A 14421-nucleotide genomic window follows, 5' to 3' on the forward strand; every position below is an offset into this window, starting at 1 on the left:
ATACAGAACTTTCCATTCCACTGGGTTCCATGAGCTATGGATTGGGCACTTGTGCCCCTTGGTAACATTAGCTAAGGTAACATTAGATGGCAGTCTTAGCAGAGAGGGTAGGTTTGAGGCCATGATTCAGTGAAGCATTTAAGCACGTGGTTAATAACTACAGTATGTGCTTAAGTCTCACTGAAGTCAAGCATGTGCTTGGGTGTTTGGCTGACTCCTGGCCTGGATGTGCACAGAGAATGAATTACCCTTTTACTCCGAGCTGTGTTCCCTGTAGCTCAGGGTTGAGGCACTTGTGAAAATCCGTCTGCTTAGCTGTGTTTTCCACAGATAAGGCTCACAGCCTTATCCAGCCATGCCCAGCTCATCAGAACCCCCAGGCTAATATTTTGCTTCATTGAGATTTGGACTCAACTTATCTTTGAGCATCATGAAAAGAGCAGTTGCGAAAGGAAGGGCACACATGACGATGAGTGGTGCGTGGGTTGTGAGAAATCTAAGACCAGACACCCACTGTGAAAATCTACCCACTACACTGTTGCATGACCTGTGTTAAATACACCTTATTGAATGATACCAGAATGCAGACGGAGATGTCAATTACCTTTTGAGGCAATAAAGACTTTTAATTGTTTGGTTTGTTTTATTCCATGCAACTGGAAACATTTGGGATTACGGTTTTAAAACCTACCAAGCAAATAATGCATTTGATGCACATATGTATGTTCTCTGTCCAGTGTGTAGAAACACTTCTCTCTGAAGGAAGATTAGATGGACTCTGCTTTAAATAACTTTAAACATCACAGAATTATTTTTACCATAGTAAAGCATCCTTTTCTATCTTTTTTGGACACGTTGTAGGTGTCTGTTTCCAACACAGTCTTTCGTAGGAGGCTATCTTTTCGCTCTTTGCAAAAATGAATTGATACTGCCATCACTGAGCACTGCGCCTCAGACATTGCCTTTATTAGAGACCCTCCATTTCATCAATCTAAAATAATTTCTCTCAGGCACCTGTGTTGTCTCTGAATACTTCAATCCAGATGCTGTCAAATAGGCACAATCAACTGGGGGTGTTGTTAGTTAGGGCATAAGAACAAACAGTCAATTTTGATGATTAATCCCTGTTTTCAAATCCAAGGTGAATGTTTCTTAAAGGAATTCCCATTCAGAATGATTTCTTCTTAAGCACATTATTTATGGCCTGGAATTTGGAAACTCTGCTTCAGAGTCTGTAGCACCAACAGGTTTGACAGAGAGCCTCTGAGTGATGCTAAAAGGAAGGTCAGTCTCTGGTAAAGTGGCCCTATCTATGGTCTATTGTTTATTATTTTGGTGCTAAGGTGAATGTGAAGACAGAGTGTATAAGTAATGCTGACAAGTACACCTTTTCTGATCCACACAGCTTTGGCTCCACAAGGTTCTATCTAACAGTCTTTAGCTAAATAGGAGCATTGAGAGGAAGAATGGTCCAGTGGTTAGGGCACTAATCTAGAAGTTGGAAGATCTGTATTCAAGTTGCTGCTCTGCCACAGATTTCCTGTGGAACATTGGGCAAGTCATTTAGCCTTCCTGTGCCTCAGTTTCCTATCTGTAAAATGGGAGATCAGCACTTCCCTACCTTGCAAGGGGTTGCATTCAAAGCTTGTGAGATGCTGAGATACTATAATGATGCGGGTCCTATGAGTAGATAACACGAATTGGGAGAAAGGTCTCAGATAGAGTGTATGTGGATGGATGAATGATGATTCCAAAGCCAAAATAGGTGACTTTATTGTAATTTTCCTACATACCTTTTTATTTTAAATATAGGTGTTCAGTAGAGCTGGTTGAAATTTGATGAAATATATCTCTTTGATCACAGCAAAAAAAATTGAGAAAATATTATTTTGCTCAGTATGTTTGCATTTTTAACAAAAAATTTTTGAAATGAAAAATTTTGAATATTTTAATGAAATTCAATCTGTTTTGATGGAGAAAAAACACTTTCTCTCACATTTTTATCATTTACTTTACACAGAAAAAAGTCAAAAAGTGAAAGGAAGTGAGTTTTTTTCTGCCCCATTGAAATTAAACAAAACTTTTCAGACAATTTTGAAAAATTAAAAAAAAAATTACGGGAAATTCCAGACAAAAAATTTAATATTTTTTGTTTTTTTGTGAAATATACTTTGTGGGGTTTTTTTTAGCAGCCATAACGTGTAGTAGTAACAAGAACCAACATGATAGAACATGGTATGCATTTTGTTGTCCCATCTGACAATAGAGGCTAACAGTACTTTGGATTATGTTGGAACTGCCTGTTTCTTTCACTGGGTCATACTAGACATCCCATTAAAGTTAATGGGACTACCCAGTCTTTGCAGGACAGGGACCTGGGTCTCTGTACAATAATTTAACGTCACAATATTGCTTTTGCAAAAACCACTAACAACTGTGAGCTGATACTGAATTGGAAAATTTGTGACCGACTTGATGAACTAAGCCTCCCTGTAAGCAGCTTAGCTTTGGAGTCAACCTGCTACTTACAGAGATGATTACGACATTCACTGGCAAAACACCACTACTGCCTTAGCCTTCCCAAACACACATAGTTCATGAAGACTTCCAAGGTCTGGGAGATAATCCACTGCTCTGGCAGTTAACAGACCTAGTTTATCTACTGATATGCTTTGTGACCCAGGGCAATTCACTTATCTGTATGTGTTCTGTGTAAGCTCTTTGGGGCAGGGACTTTCACCCACTAAGTACAGCCCCTAGCTGACAGAATCCTCTAGGTACTACCATCATATAGATAGTACACAATAAAAAAAGAAGTGCTCATTTTTAGCGAAAGTAATTCAGAAATAGATACACTGTTAAGTGGCATTATATTTTATTTAAGAAAGAATTTGACTTTAATAAAAGTTGCATCAAAGGTATGATTTAAAATCAGTTTAGTTAAACTAGTGCAAACCCCTGGGAGGACACTCTAAAACTGGTTTAAATTTGGCTTATATCCATTTAGCTTAAGTCAGTTAGTAACCAAATATAAGACAGGCTGAAATCAATTAAACATAGAGGTTTGTGCTGGTTTAATTGATTCCAAGGTCAGACAGCACCATTAGATAATCTAATCTGACCTACATAACACAAGACATAGAATTTCACTGTATTACCACTGTAGTAAGCCCTATAACCTGTGAAACTGATTTTAGTGACTGGTGTGGCAGTTTAAATGTAGACAAGGTGAAAGTAACAAATAAAGAACTTAGTGTCCTTTTTGCTTAAGTGTTGGACGGTGAAATCACAAAGTAAATCAAATACCTCCGGTAGCTGCAGGACATCTTTATTTTTAGTGGCAAGAGAAGCAGTATACACAGCCACATTGCAGTCTCTTAGCTTGTTAAAAAATATCTCAATAAATAAAACAAATAAGCAACATATACACTGGAACAGAAAATGAAACATTAACAAAGGGTTGAGCTGTAACAAATCATGGAGCAATTGGAAGAGGTGATGGGTGTATGGAGAGCAGAATCTGTAATCCAGACTTTACTTGAAACAAATCATGCAGGATTTGGGGAGGCCATGATGGTTTTTTTCTGAGCGCCTTGGTCCAGTTTTGATGTTATTGTACAAGAAATCATTTTGAGTTAAAAATATACATTTTTAAAAAAAGAATACAGCAAAGGGAAGATAAAATCCAACCCGAAAGATTTCTCATAAATGTATTCCTGAATTAAGATGTTCAGAAAAAAATAAAATAAAACCAAACACACCCACAAACAAAAACCCAACGACACTACACAATCAACATGGTTTTCTTTTCCTTTCTTTTCTTTCATTCTGGGGCAGTCTCTTGGGGAGAAATGTTGCAAAATTTCAGCCCATTCGCTTCGGTGCTGTTTTTCCACTCAGTCTAAGTGCTCTGCAAGAGTTCAGAGCTAGGGAGGTCTAGAGGGTTCTTTTGGACCAGTTTACTTGAGGTTATTAAGGTTTCAGAGGCTACAAACTTGGATATGTCCCAATTCCACTTCAGTCTCAGACACTGGACAGTCTAGAATAAAAGAGAGAAAAAACAAACATATCATACTGGACATCTTCCTATGCCTGTTCTCTGATAAGCCCTTTTCTCTTACAAATCAAGGCAATGATTCAGGAAAACAAGGCCTAAATCTATTCTTTTTCAGGATTATACTTAAACCTAAACTGACACACCCTTAATGTTTACTCCCCACCCCACCAGCAGTCTTTTAGGCCTCCATCCATTTTAAAAACAAGTCCATTGATTTCTACATAGGCTTAAAGTGAAGCATGTATTACAGTGCTATCCTGAACAGAGCTGCTTTCATGAATCCAGATTCAAACCACCACAAGCACCCACAGAGGTATGGAAAGCCTTCCAGGTGAGATAGACTTCCTGACATTCAGGGACGGGAACTTTAGGATTAGTTCAGAATTATTTAGCTTAGTGAGGACACAAACAAGAGCTAACATGGTAGAAATAGATGCAGTGATGAATGGTGTAGAGAATGTCATTCAGATGCTCCTGTTTACCTTCTCTCATAACACAACACCCGGAGCCACCTAGAGACATGAAATGATAATACATCTTAAAACTACTGAGAGGAAAAATGTTGGCAGTGGAACTCCATCACAGGAGATTTTAAAGGCCAAGAGTTTAGCAGGAGTCAAAAAGAAGGTTAGATGTTTCCATGAATGATGATAATATGATGCGATACTCAGGTGTGCTAATTAGGGTGCATTTTATGCTGGATATAAACTTGCCATAGAGTCATAGAAGATTAGGGTTGGAAGGGACCTCAGGAGGTCATCTAGTCCAACCCCCTGCTCAAAGCAGGACCAATCCCAACTAAACCATCCCAGCCAGGGCTTTGTCAAGCTGGGCCTTAAAAACCTCTAAGGATGGCGTTTCCACCACCTCTCTAGGGAACCCATTCCAGTGCTTCACCACCCTCCCAGTGAAATAGTGTTTCCTAATATCCAACCTAGACCTCCCCCACTGCAACTTGAGACCATTACTCCTTGTTCTGTCATCTGCCACCACTGAGAACAGCCGAGCTCCATCCTCTTTGGAACCCCCCTTCAGGTAGTTGAAGGCTGCTATCAAATTCCCTCAGTTTCCTCAGCCTCTCCGCATCATTTTTGTGCTCCGACCCCCTAATCATTTTGTTGCCTTCCACTGGACTCTCTCCAATTTGTCGACATCCTTTCTGCAGTGGGGGGCCCAAAACTGGACGCAATACTCCAGATGTGGCCTCACAAGTGCCAAATAGAGGGGAATAATCACTTCCCTCGATCTGCTGGCAATGCTCCTACTAATGCAGCCCAATATGCTGCTAGCCTTCTTGGCAACAAGGGCACACTGCTGATTCATATCCAGCTTCTCATCCACTGTAACCCCCAGGTCCTTTTCTGCAGAACTGCTGCTTAGCCAGTCAGTCCCCAGCCTGTAGTAGTGCATGGGATTCTTCTGTCCTAAGTGCAGGACTCTGCACTTGTCCTTGTTGAACCTCATCAGATTTCTTTTAGCCCAATCCTCCAATTTGTCTAGGTCACTCTGGACCCTATCCCTACTTCCCAGCGTATCTACCTTTCCCTCCAGCTTAGTGTCATCCATGAACTTGCTGAGGGTGCAATCCATTAATGAAGATGTTGAACAAAACCGGTCCCAGGACCAACATCTGGGACCGACCCCCGGGGCTTGATACCAGCTGCCAACTAGACATTGAGCCTGTTGATCAGTACCCATTGAACCCGACAATCTAGCCAGCTTTCTATCCACCTTATAGTCCATTCATCCAATCCATACTTTTTAAACTTTCTGGCAAGAATACCGTAGGAGACCGTATCAAAAGCTTTGCTAAAGTCAAGATATATCACATCCACCGTTTTCCCCATAGCTGAGGATCTGAGCATGGCAATGCAGTTACTTACAAGCAGGGCTAGTGTTATGCTCATAGAACACTGGGGCATTTTATCAACTCCCTAAGAAAAGCGCTATGGAATTTTATCATCTGCTAAGAGAAGGACAGAGGGGATCTCAGGTTAATGCCCTTGATAATTGCAGCCCCTTTGTAAGTACCGCGCTGTGCAGCAGAACCAGCACTAGATACGAGCTAGGGCTGTGTGAAAGTTTTACACCAAAATTTGAAAACCTCCATGGCTGGGGGTGTTGATGTGAATCTGAAGCTCCAAGCCACTGTCTGGAGTTTATGAACCCATGACAACCAAGCCATCTGATCTGGGTTAACTAAAAACCCTGTGAACCCTAATGGACGAGTTCCTCTCAGCTGTCACGTGACCCCAAGTTGTGGCGCAGAACTTGAACCACAGCCTTCTGGCCCAGAAGCAAGATTTCTGCTACATGAATGTCCGTGACACCAACATGCACCTGTCAGGATTTATTCCCAGCACATTTAACTCAACCCAAACCCAAACCCTTTAATTCCTTAGAAACCTTTTCCAAACAAAGAACTACCCAGGATAGTTTTGCCTGAGAAAGAGACTCAGTGACCCATACCTATTTGAATTACATGTTTAAAGTGAGTGTCACATTATATATTGCATTATGAAATCAAGCCAATGGTGCCTGTGTGTCAGTGTTACACATATAGTACCTGGCACATCATCATTTTTTTTCTTTTGCTATGCGGGCTAGTCAAGGTATAGTTATTTTACTGTACAGAGGCAAAATGCCCTCACTTTATCTTGTGCTGATGGTTGCATATTTGGAATGTTAAAGTACAGATGGAATTTTCCCTGTCCCCATTCCCTCACCAGCCTGGAGAATTCAAAGTACCAGAAACCCTGCATGGGACCTGTTAATCAAACAACATGTGAAGATATGATGCTCTGCTCAGGAGAACTTGCCTATTTTATGTTACATTTTAAAGCAAAATAATGTAAAACTGCCTTTGACTTTCACGGGAGTGGGGGTAGGCCAATGCCAAGCACCCACTCACAGTGACTACCTGTTCTCCCTGTACAATGAAGCTGCCCCTGTTGCAAATACACACAGTTACTCCCCACCCTTTGGGGGCAGTAGTCTGGGTGCGAGCCTCAGGCTTCCATGCACTTAGAAAAACAAGGCCACTGATTTCTACGCCACAGCAGGCTGCACAGCTTAAATCTAGTCTGCAGCTCTACAGCCTCTCCAGAGTGTCTTGCGGGATGGCAGCGAAAGGCTTAAATCCAGAGATGGAAGCAGCCCTCTCATCATGCAGCCTGTGCAGACCTGGGTCTGGGTCCATGCGTCATGTTCCTGGGGAAGCTGTAGGGCCGATCAGTAATGCGCTGACTGTGTTGTTTAACCTTCACCATTCCAGCCTGTCAGCAAATTTCAGCTAGATGTCCCTGGGCAAATCCAAAGAGCCAGGGCTCTAGGGCCTTTTAAAACACACAGTTAAGCTCATCATTTCAATCCATCTGTGGCCCTTCAGCCTAGCTCCATGGGTCCATCCAACCCACGCCCCGCACAATGTCTCCTAAACACCCTTTCGGCTCAGGTGGTTAAATCTCACCAAGGAGTATTGAGCTCATCTCGCTTCAGCATGACTGGACAACAGGGGCTCTTGTGCCAACAGACTCCTTCCTGCGCAGGAAGAATAATGAACATGCTGCTGTTCATTTGCCCAGCCACGGCTTCTCAGACTAGCGAGGCAAGCACTGTAAGCCACGACTGCCCAGGGGACACCCCGCTTAATTTTTTGGCTTTTCATGGAAGACACTGTATCTCCCCTGCAAGGGCTGACTCAGCTCACATATCAAAAATGATATATAATTATTTCCTCTCTCTAAGGAAAGCTTCCATTTAGCCTTTTTAAAAAAGTTATTAATTATCTAATTACACCCACATTCTGTAGAAGAGTTCAGGACTTGACTGACTGCCCAGGGCCACTTAGAAAAGCTTACATGTTGGGTGTGCCCTGACAGAAGTGGCTTGCGTGTGTGAATGTGTGCCAACAGAAGACAGACAAGGCTTTCCTTTGCACTTGTGTTGCTACAGCCCCATTGGTTAGAGAGGGTGGGAGGAATAACAAAGCAGAGGAAGGAGAAAGACACCATGGGATAGTCCTTTGCTTGGGGTGGAGCAAATGTTAAACACTGCACTTCCTTAAATCCCTGTGTCACGTGTCCAGGGAAAATGCTATGGTACTATGTCTAGATGTCATGCAGCACTTAGCATCAGTAGGTCTCAAAGGGCTTTACAAAGGAGGTCTGTATCTTTAATCTCGTTTTACACATAGGGAAACTGAGGCATGGGGAGGGGAAGGTGTCAGGGAGCCCAAGATTAGCCATATACTGGGTGTAGAGATGAAAGGGGTTCAGGCTGATAATGGGAAGGTATAGGCAGCCATACTCTGCTTTCCTGCACAGCATTTGGTGTAGGGGTGGCTGGGGGTGTGGCCAGAATGCTCTCCATTCCAGTTAGTTTGGGCAGTTCAATTTAGCAAGATAGAGGCCATGGGGCTGCTCTAAATTACACCAGGGATTTAAGTCCCCAGCAAGCCCAATATTAGGTGGGTGTAGAGCCACCACTGACCCTGGGTGCCTGTGCTGTGCCTCCTGTATGGTGTAGCACAGAATCTGGCCTGAGGCTGGATAAATCTTGGGAATGGAAGTGAACTGGATCCTGGGGAGTCCTGGGATCTCAGCTGGCTGTCCAGAATTACAGCACGTTGCATCAGTGGATCTCACAGCACTTTAATTGAACATTAATGAACTAAGCCTCTCAACACACCTCTCAGGTAGGTAAGCATTAGACCTGTCTCCCATATGGGGAAACTGAGGCACAAAGGGTGGTGGGGGAAAATGGGCATGTGACAAGCTACCTTGAAGGTCGATTTTGGGGGGCATTGTGCCTCACTTGCTGGCCCTTCACAGACTGGGAATGGAGTGTAGGGCCTGCCGTTCCCTTCTCTCAACAATAATAGAGGAGAGTGTGCACAGGGCTACCAGGCCTCCCCCTTCAGGAGGTGGCTGGAGTGCATTGGGAGAACGGAATTGTGGCAAGGAGGCTGAGGAAAAGGGGTTAGGACCAAGGGTATAGAGCAAGGGACTGGGACTCAAGGTACATGGGTTTAATTCCAGGCTGGGCCACTGGCCTGCTGGGTCACCTGAGACAAGTCACTTCCCTGACCCGTGCCTCAGTTTCCCCATCTGTAAAATGGGGATCATGATGCTGACCTCCTTTGTAAAACCCTTTGAGAGCGCTATGGAAGAAAAGTGCTCTGTAAGAGCTAGGATATCTTATCACGCATCAGGCTGGATGATACAACTATACAGTCTGTCGGAAAGCAGATCCCCCAAGACACAGTTTTGTTTGAATCTGAGTACTGGGGTGCCACCCCTGCCGTAACCCTGGTATCGGCTTTAATTTACAAGATCTTTCCCTTGACAGAGTGACTTCTAATTGGAAAAGGTGAAGAGAAGGGTTACTGGGATGATCCGAGGAATGGAGAACCTACCTTACGAGAGGAGACTCAAAGAGCTTGGCTTGTTTAGTCTAACCAAACAAAGGCTGAGGGGAGATATGCTTGCTCTCTATAAATAAATCAGGGGGATAAATACCGGGGAGGGAGAGGAGTTATTTAAGTTAAGGGTCAGTGAGGACGCAAGAACAAATTGATATAAACTGGCCATCAACAAGTTTAGGTTTGAAATCAGATGAAGGTTTCTAACCATCAGAGGCGTAAAGTTCTGGAACAGCCACCCAAGGTGAGCAGTGGGGCCAAAAAAACAACAGCCCCTAACTGGCTTCAAGACTGAGCTTGATAAGTTTATGGAGGGGAAGGTATGATGAGATTGCCTACAATATATGTGGCCCATCTATGACTGCTATTTGCAAATATCTCCATCGGCCAGTGATGGGACACTAGATGGGGAGGGCTCCGAGTTACTGCAGAGAATTCTTTCCAGGTGTGTGGCTGGTGGATCTCGCCCACATGCTCAGGCTCTAACTGATTGCCATATTTGGGGTTGGGAAGGAATTTTCCCCCAGGTCAGATTGGCAGAAATGCTGTGGATTTTTGCCTTCCTCTTCAGCATGGGACACGGGTTCCTTGCTGGTTTGAACTAGAATAAATGGTGGAACTCTACACTATGATTTGAGGACTTCAGTAACTCAGCCAGAGGTGAGGGGCCTATCACAGGAGTGGCTGGGTGAGGTTCGGTGGCCTGCAATATGCAGGAGGTCAGACTAGATGATCATGATTGTCTCTTCTTGCCTTACAGTGTGCAAGACTGTGTAGGGAGACTGGCCTACCTGGCAAACAGCGGCTAGGGTGGGCCCTAGGTATAGGATTTGGTTTCACAGGGCACGGAGTACTTTGGAAAGGGATGAGAGAGAAACTGGACTGATAACGCAGTGACTGTGTGGGCAGATGTGGCAGTTGCTATGCACTTAGCCGTGGCTCACGCACAGGCTATGATAAGAACCATCTTTGTATGGATCACAGGAATAGCCCCTGCTCTTTTCAATACGTGCTGTGAGACCCAGACTTTCACCTGGGGTCAAGTGAAAGGCAACTCTGAGAGATTGCATCTCCCCTCAGCTCTGCATTGGAGTGGCTGCCTTTTTGAATATGCCAGTGGGGAACTTGACCACACAGTCTTCTGGCCCATGGCTACTTATAGAGTGACTGTGGCCCAGATCCTCAAAGGTATTTAGGTGCCTAACTCCCATGGGAGTTAAAGTGCTATACAAACAGGATTCCTCTGGGCCCTATCCCCATGGGAGTTAGGCACCTAAATACCTTTGAGGCTCTGGGCCTGTGACACTGCAGATTATATGGTATGGGTGAGAGGACTTTAAAGCAAAGCCAGGCAGTGCTGGGCCTCGCCATAAGGACAGGATTCACTGCTGGCATAAGTAAGAGCGGCTCAACTGAGGAAGCGGAGCTGTACCCTTACACCAGGGTGGACTATGGCTGTAAAGTAGACAGCTGTGTGGAACCACTAGCTTTCACTCTGGCTCCAGTTAGCTCTCCTCACTGTGGTGTCTGAGCAACTCCCAATGAACTTCACTCTCATCTCAGTGAGGTAGTGAATATTGTTCCCCATTTACAGATGCGGGGCATGGAAGTACAGGGTAGATTAAGTGACTTGCCCAACGTCCCACAAAAAGTCTGTGAGGGAACCAGGAATTGAATATGTAGCTTTTGAATCCCATTCCAGTGCCTTTATATTCATGAACCCATCCCTTGCTTATATAGCTCCATGAGTCCTTGGGACTCTGAGCCATGGAGGAAAGGAGGGAATTCAGCCCTCTGAGTAAAATTACAAAGTTGCTACTGATAGAACGATGGCTACTTCCACCGTGAACCTGCCTTTTAAATTGAAACGATACCTGCTCCCCCCATGGAATCTGATTTGCATTTTCATTAGCATTTCAACTGGAAAATGTTTTAAAAATGTGATTTCCGACCCCCATCCTTCCCACAGCCCCTTGTTTGTTGTTGGGGCGGAAATGTTTTCCACAAGGAGCACCTGGTCAGCATTAGCTACCTATTAATGCTTGCCTTGAAACTTTCCTGTGGGTCTAATTTCAAAGGAATAGGGCAAAACCAGTGTGTCGTTCAGAAGAGTGTGCATTTTCGCATGCCTCCAGTGTTATTTATTTATTTGAGACATAAAAGTAACAAAATAGCCCTACTCTCAGGTGCCTGTATCTTCTCTTATATCCTAGACTAAAATGTCATTTTATCTGATGGGTTGGTGATGCTTCCAGAAATAATGATCAATACCACAAGGGAGCAGGTCTGGCTGGCAGCAATAGACCCATATATTCACTGCAATTGTTGTCTCTTTATTCAGAAGTACCTGCAATGTTTTGGTACTGTGTGATATTTTGTTTGTTTGCATGGGTACAAACTCTAGGCAGTATCTAAATGTAAGAAAATAAATCAGTCAGAAGAGGGGAGAGAGATTTACTAGGGATATTCTCAGCTTCCAAACAAAGTGCACCACAACTGACAAAAAGCATTTGTCTGTGATACAGTATATGATGCAGCTACACATTCAAGATATATTTAGTAAGGCCATGGGACTTATATTTAGTAAGGCCGAGGTAACTCCCATGGGGGGTAGGGCCCAGAGGAATCCTGTTTATGTAGCGCTTTAACTTCCAAAAATATTACAGTACCAAAGACACTGGAGGAAGAGGCAGTGATAAACCTTTGTGATAATGCTGTACTTTTCTGTTGTACTGTTACATGCTAAACTCTTTTGAGAAGCTGCTCATCAATATCAAAATGGGAACTCCTGAGTGCTGAGCTATTTTGAAAATCTGGTGCATGGAGACTGGGCTGAGGGGTAGGGAGGGAGACAGGACTAGGAGAAAGACAGGCTGGAGGGAATGGGTAGAAGAAGTCAGGCTTAGGGGAAAGAGGAACAGAAGAACCTGTAGCTACTAGAGCACACTGCCCTCAAGACCTGGAATGGAACCACGATTTCTGAGTCTCACCATTCCTCCACCGTCAATAACACTGTCTGAAACCCACTGGCAAAGTGTGTGTGTCATGGCCCTACAGTGGCTGGTCCCTATAACAATAATAATAATACCTAGTTTTTATATAGTGCTTTTCATTCACAGACCTCACACTGCTTTATGAAGGAGTTTTGTTATTCAGAAGATGACAACCTATTACTGCTGTCAGTTACTTAATTGGTTCAAGGGGCAGAGGCCTGTGCTGGAATCTAAAGAGTCCAACCCTGCTGATGACCCATGTGGGTGTTAATGTGATTCCACATGAGGGAATTTCTGTATTTTCAGTTTGCTTTTTAAATTACCTAGGAAATTATATACAAAAAATACATTAAAGGAACATTAGGGAGGTTGAAAAATTAAGCACTCAAAAGTTAGGAAATACCAGAATTTTTGCTTGTGAAACCTTAATTGAGCCCTTTGTGGGTACGCAGTATGATACAATCTTTCGTTACATGATCACATGCTATTTTTTTCTCCACTGGAGTCCTGTCTCATTCAGTGCACGGGATGGACCTGCTCAGGAGGTGAATCCGAGTTTTGTCTGTCAGCCCCCAACCTCATGTGCTGCTGTAGTTGGAAGGTGTACAGTGAGTGAGGAAGGGGATTACAGGAAAAGGAAGCATGGTTTTGTGGTTAAGGCGGTTGAAAGCTGCCCTGGAGAACTGGATTCTACCTCTGCCACTGAGTTGCTGGGTGTGGCTGGATAAGTTGCTTAAACCAAATTTTTAACAGGTGGCCACTAACTGTGTTTCTCATTTTCTGGGTATCCAACTTCAGACTCTGTGGGGCTTATTTGCAGATGTGCTGAGCACTCACAGCTACAAGTTAAGTCAATGGGAGCTGTGAATTGGACACACAAATTGCTATGTAATGCTAAGTGTTCTGAAAAAACAGGTCCTAAATGTCTCAAATCGGCATCCAAAATTAGTGGATACTTTTGACCTTCGTCTCTCTGGGTCTGTCTACAATGCAATTAAAAAGTCATGGCTGGCCTGTGCCAGCTGACTCGGGCTCATGGGACTTGGGCTTGCGGGGCTCTTTCATTGCACTGTAGACTGCTGGGCTTGGGCTGGAGCCTGCTGGGCTCTAGGACCCTGTGAAGTGGGAAAGTCCCAGACATAGGCATTGACTCTGAGGTGCTCTCAGGCTGGAGCACCCTTGGAAAAAAATAGCACCCACCAGCCACCCACCAATCAGCTGTTTGTCAGTGGGCAGGGGCTGCTGGGGGGAGGAGGCAGAGCGGGGCTGGGCCAGGAAGAGGTGGATTGAGGGGAGGGTCTGGGGGGAGGGGGAAGAACGGAACAGGAAGAGGCTGAGTGAGGGAGGGGCCTTGCGGGAAGGGGAGGAGTGGGGGCAGGGTCTCAGGGTGGAGCAGGGGTGGCGCACCCAACAGGAAAAATGAAAGTGAGTGGCTGTGGTCCCAGAGCTCAGAGTGCAGCCTGAGACCAGAAATCTACACTGCAATGAAACAGCCCTGCAGCCCAAGTCCCATGAGCCTGAGTCAGCTGGCATGGGCCAGCAGCAGATTTTTAATTGCAGTGTAGACATACCCTCGGTGTCTCAGTTCCCCATCTGTAAAATGGGGATAATGTTAACTGGTCATCTCCCCAGGGTGTTGTAATATAAATTCATTCATGCTTGTGAACCACTCAGATACTACAGTGAGGAGCATAGAAAAGCACATAGGGAAAGTAATAATTCTGTCTTCAGAGCAGGGTTTGAATAGTATGCAGTAAATAAGGCCTAGGGCGGAACACTGAACAATGAGGATAAAACACAATATTGAATGGGTGCTCATTCTGAGCACTGTCCACCATGGGCACTGAAAGAGGCAGGGGTGTTGTGGGAAAACAGTATGTGATCATGTAATTAAAGACTGCCTCATACTGCAAATACACTCGGGGGCTGAATTAAGGATGGGCAAGCCC

At 44.3% G+C, this 14421-nt stretch overlaps 1 protein-coding gene across 1 annotated transcript in view; it reads right to left on the bottom strand.

Moving 5' to 3' along the window:
- Window positions 1-3766: 3766 nt before the first annotated feature.
- TWIST2 (twist family bHLH transcription factor 2) overlaps window positions 3767-14421 on the bottom strand; it is a 73124-nt gene continuing 62469 nt past the window's right edge. Inside the window, exon 2 of the mRNA XM_073304780.1 lies at window positions 3767-4039. The gene's annotated coding sequence lies outside the window, so the exon portion shown is untranslated. The remainder of the gene's footprint in view (window positions 4040-14421) is intronic.

This window comes from Lepidochelys kempii, chromosome 11 (assembly GCF_965140265.1).
Source record: "Lepidochelys kempii isolate rLepKem1 chromosome 11, rLepKem1.hap2, whole genome shotgun sequence".
NCBI classification, from domain to species: domain Eukaryota; kingdom Metazoa; phylum Chordata; order Testudines; family Cheloniidae; genus Lepidochelys; species Lepidochelys kempii.